We start from the raw sequence: 8,888 nt of genomic DNA on the forward strand, positions 1-8,888 counted from the left end.
CCTGCTCTCATAAGGAACTGATAAATGCCGTTGCTGTTGCCATGGGGACAGGAGGCTATCAGAATGGCCTTGTGATCTGCAGCCTCTCAGCTCTGCAGGGTTTTTTTTTTCCCTGAGATGGTGAAATAAATGTTCTAGAAAAGGTTAACTCTTGAAGGACAGGAAGCGCTGGTTTGAAAGGACAGAGTGAGCCTCCGTGCCATGGCTCCTCCAAAGTGCTGGGAACAAGATTAACACATACCTGCCAACTGTCCCTATTTGGGAAGGACTGGCCCCAGGGATTTTTTTAAGGCCAGGAGGGAGGGAGGGAGGGAGGGAGGGAGAGAGGGAGGAGGAGGAAAGACCTCCTTCTCCCCACTCAGTCCCTTCAGATTTCTCTTCCAGTTCAGGATCTCCCAGCATAATTAAAAGGCCGTCCCCTTTCTTCCTCTCACTATCCCCACATACAGTTTTCAGATGCTGGTGGATATGAATTAGTTTACCACTGGATCTTGTAATGTGCCCGATGCCTTTAGCTCTCATTAACATCACTGGATTATCACCCATTATGTGGACTCCGTGTGTGGTTAATGTGAGTAAAAAGAATGAACAGTGTGATATAAAACTGCATGTTTAAGAGAGATCTTAGTGACAATGCAAGTCCTGAGAGTGAATCTTGGCTCGTCCTTGTTCCCAAGATTAAAATAAACACACCCTTGAGCTATGCACGGTTTGAGTGTGTATATAAATGAGTGTGCACATCTACTTCTGAAAAAGTGTAGAGAAAAATATAGGCGGCAAATATTTTAGCCAGAATTTATACCCTTTTTCCCATGTCTTCCTTTTTTTACATGTTATTTCTTTCCATCTTTGCTACGGCAATAAATTTGGGTTCCCTAAAGACATTCTGCTGCAGTTCAGTAAACTGAATTCTGTTTAACCAAGGCGAAGTCTGAGCATGACATCATAGCAGGGAACAATGGAGTGCATCACTCCTCTCCCTGACCACGCAGCAAACTTCAGGGCAGTGTTTAAAAAGATCAATATGGGCATGTATCTGTGTTTACAGAGCACACATATGCAGATAGTGGCATAAAACAGAAAGACAAAGCATTGGGGGAATTTTATTTATATACTGGAGTGTTAGCAGTTTGAGGGCTTTGTTTAAAACTGGGAAAAAAATCAACCACCCCCCACGTGAACAAATCCCCCCCTTCCTTCTCTAAACATGGATCTCTGCCTTTCAGAATTGTATACTTGTATCTTTCCAATACACGGGAGTGGTATTATATGAAATGAAATGTTAAAACTGAACAAACAGAATTTCAGTGCAAATTCGACAGATAATCTGGTTAACCACTTGATGGTTAACCTGTAGCTTTTGTAAATAAACACCACCACTCTTACTGATTTTAGTTTCACTTCACTTTAGTTTCACTTATTTTTTACTGTATTCATTGTTTAAAAGCTTTTTGGTTGTGAATGTGTTAAGCAAAGGTTTGAATGAAGAAAGTGGTCACTGGAAAAACATACAAGGGAGAATGTTTTAGAAATAACACAGAAATACACCCTATACGTGTGTACACACACACACACACAGCCTTTACCTTTTCTGAATTCTCTTTCAGTTTCTGTTTTCAAACAAATTAAGGCATCTGTGATTCTGAGTTTTGTATCTGACATCAAATCCTGCTGGTTAAAACAATCTGCATATGCATATCTAGATAAAAGCTACTTGTATACATTTGCAAAGCAATTTCAAAATTGCAAACAAGGCTGCATTTCACAAGCCTTTGCACCACACTGAGCTAGGCCAAAGGAAATATTTCTTCCTGACTGCTTGGGATTTTTTTTTTTAAATAAATAAATGTGAAGTTAACTGTAATTCTACTGTAATTTCTTTACCTGACTCTCTCTGGGTTCTTGCCTACGGTTGTCATGGTAATTTGATAATTCTGGCTTGCTCTCTACACATTCTGTTTGTCTCACTGGATTTCCTGATTATTCAGAAAACTCTTTTAAAAAACTCTCTCGTCTCTCCCCCTCTGCCCCCGTTCTGGGCTCAATCCTGCTTTTTTCATTCCTCTAGCATAGAGGAATGTGTATAATTTTGCTACAAATCTACTAAGGTGAAACTGTTTGCTCCACTTACCTGAAAATGGAGATAATGAGATAGGCATACATACTAGAGCACTTCTTATATTTTCTTTCATAGTCTATGACAGGGGATAGAGAGGAAATGTGGAAAAAGATAACTGCATATAAATTTGTTGTAAGGTACTTGGATCTTAATCCTATAGATATTATTTAGGGTTTAACTGCTGCATCTCTGACAGCGGAAACATGTATTTAACTGTTGCCTTTTCAAATGTGACAGACACATTTATACCTAGAGTGAGAGAGTTAGAATACATTCTCCCCGTATGACAAGAGTAGAAGCAATATTTTTATTCAGGGGTTCAGGTGACAATTTATGCCAGAAGAAACAAACTGATCATGCTTTGAATGCACCAGTGAAACCCAAAGGAAAATGCATACTGCTAACTAATATTTAGCTTGGGCGTGTAGTTACAAAAGGTTTATGTCATTGATGTGTGCATCTTTTAAAAGCACTCAGTGTTAGATTATGTATATAAAATATATACATACATATTATAGGTGTATACATATATATGTATGAAGGTATGTAAACTTGCTTTTTTGGGGGCAGTTGTTCTCCCCCAGACACTACATGATTTTTGTGACAAAAGCACAGAGCTACCATATGTACCTATGGTTACTTTATATAATTTGCTTGAATATTCCACCTCATATTATTTCCTTTGTCTAGTCCTTGTACATTTAGCCTCTACACTCTTCAAGAAAGGGTATGTATTTTGCTGTGCTGGTCAGTGCCTCATACAACTACACCCTGACATCATTAGGATCTCAAAGAATTATTTCAAGGCAAATAATTCACCACCATTAAGAGTCATAACTGAAACTATAGTCCAATTTATTGCAATTTAGACCCAATAATTTCCACTATACACTGTCTTTCCAAAACTATCTGTATCAATGGAATCTGCAATCCCACTGGATTAAAAGTATCTGTATTAATTAAAAGTACCAGTATCAATGGAGTCTACAAATTCTGCTGTCTAGCCTCTATTGCTTTCTTCTTCTTTCTCTTTTTTGTACTGGAAAGCACATTTGGGATTTATTTCTAAGTTCTTTTGATGGCAGCACGCTGTGGAATCTGCTAAGCTCAGTGAGCATTCCAGCTGTGACAGCCCCTCTGCCCCAACCTATTGCCATAATCTAGGACATCTGTGACATCATCTGACAGTCCGTGACATCACCCTGTGAACTGCAAGACCAGAAAAGGTTGCTGTTCCTTAGTCACCATGTATTTAAAAGGTGTCACAGGTAGTATTTGGCATGCAACTGCAATGTTCACACTTGATTTTAACTGTGAAAATGCTGCTAAAATAACCCCTCGTACATAGAATACAGGAGCTATAAATCTGTTTGGAAACTTTTCAACTGTACAAATCTTATTTTCTTCTTATTTTGATTTTCAAATTTCCATTTTCAGTAAAATAAAAATGACAAATTTTATCCAATTCCTATGTAGCGTAATAAATCAGGAATGAACACATTTTCTCTTATGTGCTAAAACCCACAGACCTCTCACCGGCTACTCAATAGAATAAAAGGTTTCAATAAATCATGTGTAGGACATCTAATGTTAAAATGTTCTTAAATTCACTTTAAACTCCTATTTATTCATGTATTTCTACAATGTAGACACTGCAGAAGCTCAATAGACCGTACGCTTCATACCTAGCAGAAAAATGATGGCCTCTCTCTTCTGAAAAGAAGACTGAGCAGGTGAATGCTCTATTTTACATTCTGCTAACACCTAATTATTTTTAAAAAAATATAGCCAGTAGCATTTATGATTTGAGTGATCATAAATATTTACAAAGAAATTATAGTCTTGAAAGCAACCTGCATGCTGATGCTTTTTTCTTTTCTTAGAATGTTGTTTATTTACATACCTGCTAATTGCTAAAATTCAGTAATCTGTAGTGATCTTACTTTTATTAGTGTAAATTAGCAAAGTCTTGCTGCACAAATTACCAAGGCTTTGCTACACAAATATAATAGGCTCAGCTATTTCTTTTAAATGTCAGTGTGCTCTAGTCCATTTTTTTATTACTGTTATCTTTAGTTCTGTGAAGCCTTGGAACTTTTCCCAGTCTGGATCTATAGAAAGTTTCCCGGGAAAATGTATAAAGAGCCTGTGTTCTGCTTTACTCTGTGCTGGCAGTGCCTGCGTGCGTTTGGTGAGGTCTTTGAAGACCTAGCCCATGCATGGAGTCCAGTCAGGCTGAAAAATTTAGCAGTTGAGACATTTTACAAGCCAAGTTCTCTTTTAAACAAAGGTGTGGTTTAGCAGGACTGGCTGCTTCTGACCTCTTTCAGCCTCTTATTATTGCAGCTGCTATGATGTAAGGCTGAGTATGGTAGAGCTAAAGTAGCTGAGGCTCAGGGAGAAATGCTGAGAACAGCTGTTTTACTGTAAACATTAACAAGGGTTTGACTTCATTTGCAAGCTGGGAGCATTCACAGTTTCTGCACAAATAATACTTCAGGAATTTGATCTAGATGTTCACAGCACAAGGAAAAAAATTATCCCTTCTATACGTTACTGCAGCTTGAATGAAGCAAATTCTCTACACAGAGATTCATCCCATTAAAATCAACAGGGAATTTTTCACATTAATACACAGCTTCACACAGACCATACAGACGCACACACAGGAAAAGAAGAAGCAATATTTATCTGCTTTAGCTATTTCTAAAGCTCCTATCACGTTGGTATCTAAGTGCCAATTAGATACCAAAAATATTCAGTTGTAGCAGACACTGATGTCTGCTGATTATTGCAGAGCTACAAACAGAATCCTATCCAAGAGGGCAGAGAGGGATTTGAATGCTTTCCCCTTAGCTCAGTGCTGCAATTCATGGATGTTAGGAAACAAATTTCAGACCTCATTTCCTTCATTACATTCTCGAGGTTGCTTTATTCTGAAGCAAATGAAAAATCTCAGACAAAGTGACCTTTGCAGCGAGCGGGGACATTCACTGACATCACATACATCTGCATATGCACACACAGGCATGCGGGCCAGATCCTCCCAGACACCGAAAGCTGTTTTTTGGCCACATTATCAATGCAATGGAGTCTGCGAGGCAGCTCAGCCAGCTACTTGCGCATCAGCCAGTGCAGATATGACAAAGCTGGTTTGCAGCCACTGCAGGGACTGCAATGGCTCTTCCTTTCCCGAGTCCTTGTGAAAGACATACAGTTTAGAAAGGGCTAAACTGAGCCTATTTCTCATGGATCCCCAGTTATCAGAGTAGTTTCTTGGGTCCGGTGGTAGCCAGTGCAAAATACAGTAGCTCTGCTGGTGTTTCACTTTACACTAGGGGCCATGCTGGCAGGGAGATAACCCCAGGATGATGCAAGGATGCTTAAAGCTGCATTTTCACCACCCTCTTTGAGGCCTGCCAAGAACTGCTTGGCCAAAGCTTGGGGTCTGGGCAACAGTCCCTACTTACAGGCTCCTTCCAGAAACTCCCCATATTAAATATAAAGCTATATAAATCCTGACTGTCTTCCCCATTTGTTATGATTATGGTTCACAGGCTAAGTAGCATAAACTCTGGTCAGCCCTTGAATAAAAGACCAAGGCAAACTCCGGGTCCAGAAAGGCTTGTTAAAGTTCATCACTTCCAATGAAAATCTTAAAGTTGTGCCTGTGCTGTTGGATGTGGACCCCTTTGAATGAGAAACAAAATTAACCAATTGGACATCTGACCTTTTTAAAAAAATATTCCCAGGACATTTCCCACAAATCTAAAAGTATCAAATTTATTATCTCTCTAAAATTCAAAGCTAGTTAACTGTATGCCATTCTTAAACTGTTCGTGTTTATGCAGGACAAGGGGAGGGTTTTGGTCTCTGTCCTGTTTTATGGTGTTAATCTGTTGTGCAGTTGAACAGCTACTGTCTCCTCCTCCAGAGAGGCTGTGTTTCTTCAGATCATGATTTGTTTCTATGTTTTGGATGAAATAACATGAAACTCTGTCTACCTGGTACAGTTGTAAATATTGGTTCTCTTGCATTCCTGTATATAGTGGAAAATAACAATATTCTGAGTGCCATTTATTCCTGACCCCAGGCATGTTCAAATCTCCAATTAAAATTTCACCATCCATGTGCGATAATTGAGGCTTTGAAATGCACCTGGAAACTTATCTCTCTTTCTTTCCTTCCTTTCCTCTGACAGGATTTCAGAGCTCTGGAATCATATCTGTTGTGAGTTGCCTTTCCCCTAGTCATACTTTTTATTGAACAAATGTTCAAAAAACTACCCAGTTGTTTGCCTAGATCTTGTAACCAAAACAAGGCCCCATCCTGTCCTCTTCCACTGCCCGTGCCTGTAATTTCTTCTCAAGCTGAATGCTGAATGGGGCTAAAGCCAGCATACTATTACGCTTGGAACCAGGTTCCATCCAGGAAAATGATACAAATGAACCTGGGAAATAAGCTGCAGCTTGAGAAAGCAATAAAGCATGTTACAGTGCTCATATGTAACTGGAGATGGAGGAGCTGCTTCCAGAACAGGGACTGGAAAGGACATACTGGCACCTGTGTAATTTCTGAACCGCTGAAGTAAAATTCTTTCCTCTCTGTCTTGGCAAGTCCAGAGACCAGATGAGATGCTGTGGCCTGGCCAAAAGAGAGACTGCGTTGGCACTACAGAAACCTCTTCTATAGCTGATTCTTCCTGTGATAGTAGCTCTTCTCACCACCTCAAAAATGCTCCCTGAAACACCAGCCCCAGCTGCAGTTTCTACAACTGAATGAAACATCTGTCACCACCATTAGAACCATTCAAGCAAAGAGCGGGATAAGACACCTCACAGCACTGGGCCAGCAAGGAGTAACCCTGCTCTAGGCTGGCAGCACACATTCAGGGAGCTCTGTCAGGGCATGGTAATTCTGAAGGGCACCGAATGCTCTTTCCCAAAGCTCCCTGAGAAAACCAGGTCCAAAAGTTTGGATTTTGTATTGACATTCCCCATTAAACATCCCTGTGAGTTGATACATTTGGTCGTGTTGTCCGTTCTCATTTACTAATCCCACCTAGAAGCCTTCTTGTCTATAAACCTGCCAGACACACACAGTTGTCCACCAGAACGCAGGTGAAACCAACAAACTCATCACCTGGGTAATTCACAACACTAGCCCACACTGCTTTTCCTGTGTTAAAAACAGGACTGTCAAGGTATTTAGAGATCTGAGAGAGGCTGACCTCTAAGCATACAATCCAACCCTATTGACGCACAATCGAAATGATAAATACTCTTTTTTATTTCATCCATTCCTCAATTTGTCAGAAATAAAACCTCATTTCTTAAAGAAGACACTATTTGAAAATCAGTCCTTCACTTCTGGCCCTCACTGCTGTCCTGCAACTCAGATGTTGCTGCCATAGCCCACTTCCAACCGTCCCTCACACCAGCGAGCCACCTCTGGTCATGAAGAATTGCATGTATATCCCTTCCTAGCGCTCCCTATCGGAATGCTGAACCAGTCGGGTTTAAGGAAATCACTGCAAAACTGTAGAAGTTTAGGCCAGAAACTGAACTCCCCAAAAAGCCAATCGTATTGAAAATGTTCTGGTTTAAAAAAAAAAAAGGGGGGGGAGAATTCCTGTGATTTTCCTCAAACATTTTCCAAAGTCAGTTTTTCTCCAAATATAAACCAAAACTTCATCTGGAGGGTGTGTGTTTATTCCAATCCAGACAGTCTTTTGGGGAAATGCATAAAACACCAAACTGTATCACAAACCTTTTTGATTAGAAAAACAACTCCAGTCTAGCTTGTTATCTGAAAATAGGCGTAGTCAAGCTTCTGTAATGGGAAAATGGCTGAATTCTCTAGCAGGTCAAATATAAACCAAAAAATGTACCCTAGCCAAAGATAAAGTCTGACCTGATTTTTGAAGCTTTTAATTTTAAAGCTATCTGGAAGAGCTAAAGGAATAATGGAGCACTTGTAAGAAGCAATACAAAAAAATGTCGGTGCCAAATACACTGGGAAGGGAAATGTGATGGAGAAAGTGCATCTCTGAAATAGATTTTTGAGGTGACAGCCTGAGGATCAGGTCCAATAAGGGAATTAGTTACCCAGAACTTCAATCCCGCAGTGCCAAAGTGAAAGGTACTGGGTTGCTAGAGGGGAGTTCAGAACCTCTTGTTCTGTGTCTAGATTTCCTATATAGAGCATGGGAAAAATTAGGCACCTCTGAGTATGGTATCCAAAACAGCTGTTTCTGTATTTTATCCAGTGACTATTTATATGAAATATTTAAGAAACAGTCCCGAAAGCTGGAAAGGGAATCTAAGGCTTTCTCTGCCAGATGGATGCCTTAACCAGTACAGTCATGCTTTCTCTTACGTTTCTCTGCTCTCTGTGACTCCCATTCTCTCTCTCTCTGGCCCAATGAACTTAAATTATTTTCTGCAGCATGGCACAGTTTCAATAGGAAGGGTGGAGAGTGCCTGCCTTCAAAACAGCCTGCGGTCTGGTGGTCAGGCTGCTCTCCTGGGACATGTGAGTCGGAGTCTCCTCACGCACGGAACATTCTTGTGCTCACAGACAGGAAACGGTGAGGGTGCACTTGAAAACTCACCTTGTTTTTTCTAATCTTTAACTGCTATTATACAGATAATAAAAGGAAATATTTAACAATAACCATGAGAATTACTGACACTTATAGACACCTTTAATCTTTGAGATTCCAAAGCAAACAATGGGTTATGCTGAAGCAAGTTTGCCCTTTGGACCT

At 40.1% G+C, this 8,888-nt stretch overlaps 1 long non-coding RNA gene across 2 annotated transcripts; it reads left to right on the top strand.

Annotated features, from left to right (window-relative positions):
- Positions 1-391: 391 nt before the first annotated feature.
- Positions 392-7,104, top strand: LOC148056814 (uncharacterized). Of its 2 annotated transcripts, none has more exons than XR_015702259.1 (3): positions 392-571; positions 3,769-3,852; positions 6,737-7,104. It is a non-coding gene; the product is annotated as an uncharacterized LOC148056814 (long non-coding RNA). The 2 variants fall into 2 exon arrangements; XR_015702258.1 differs by having other exon boundaries at positions 6,742-7,104.
- The last annotated feature ends 1,784 nt before the right edge of the window (positions 7,105-8,888 follow it).

This window comes from Nipponia nippon, unplaced genomic scaffold (genome assembly GCF_047370975.1).
Source record: "Nipponia nippon isolate SJK-2023a ecotype South Korea unplaced genomic scaffold, ASM4737097v1 scaffold_11, whole genome shotgun sequence".
Lineage (NCBI taxonomy): Eukaryota > Metazoa > Chordata > Aves > Pelecaniformes > Threskiornithidae > Nipponia > Nipponia nippon.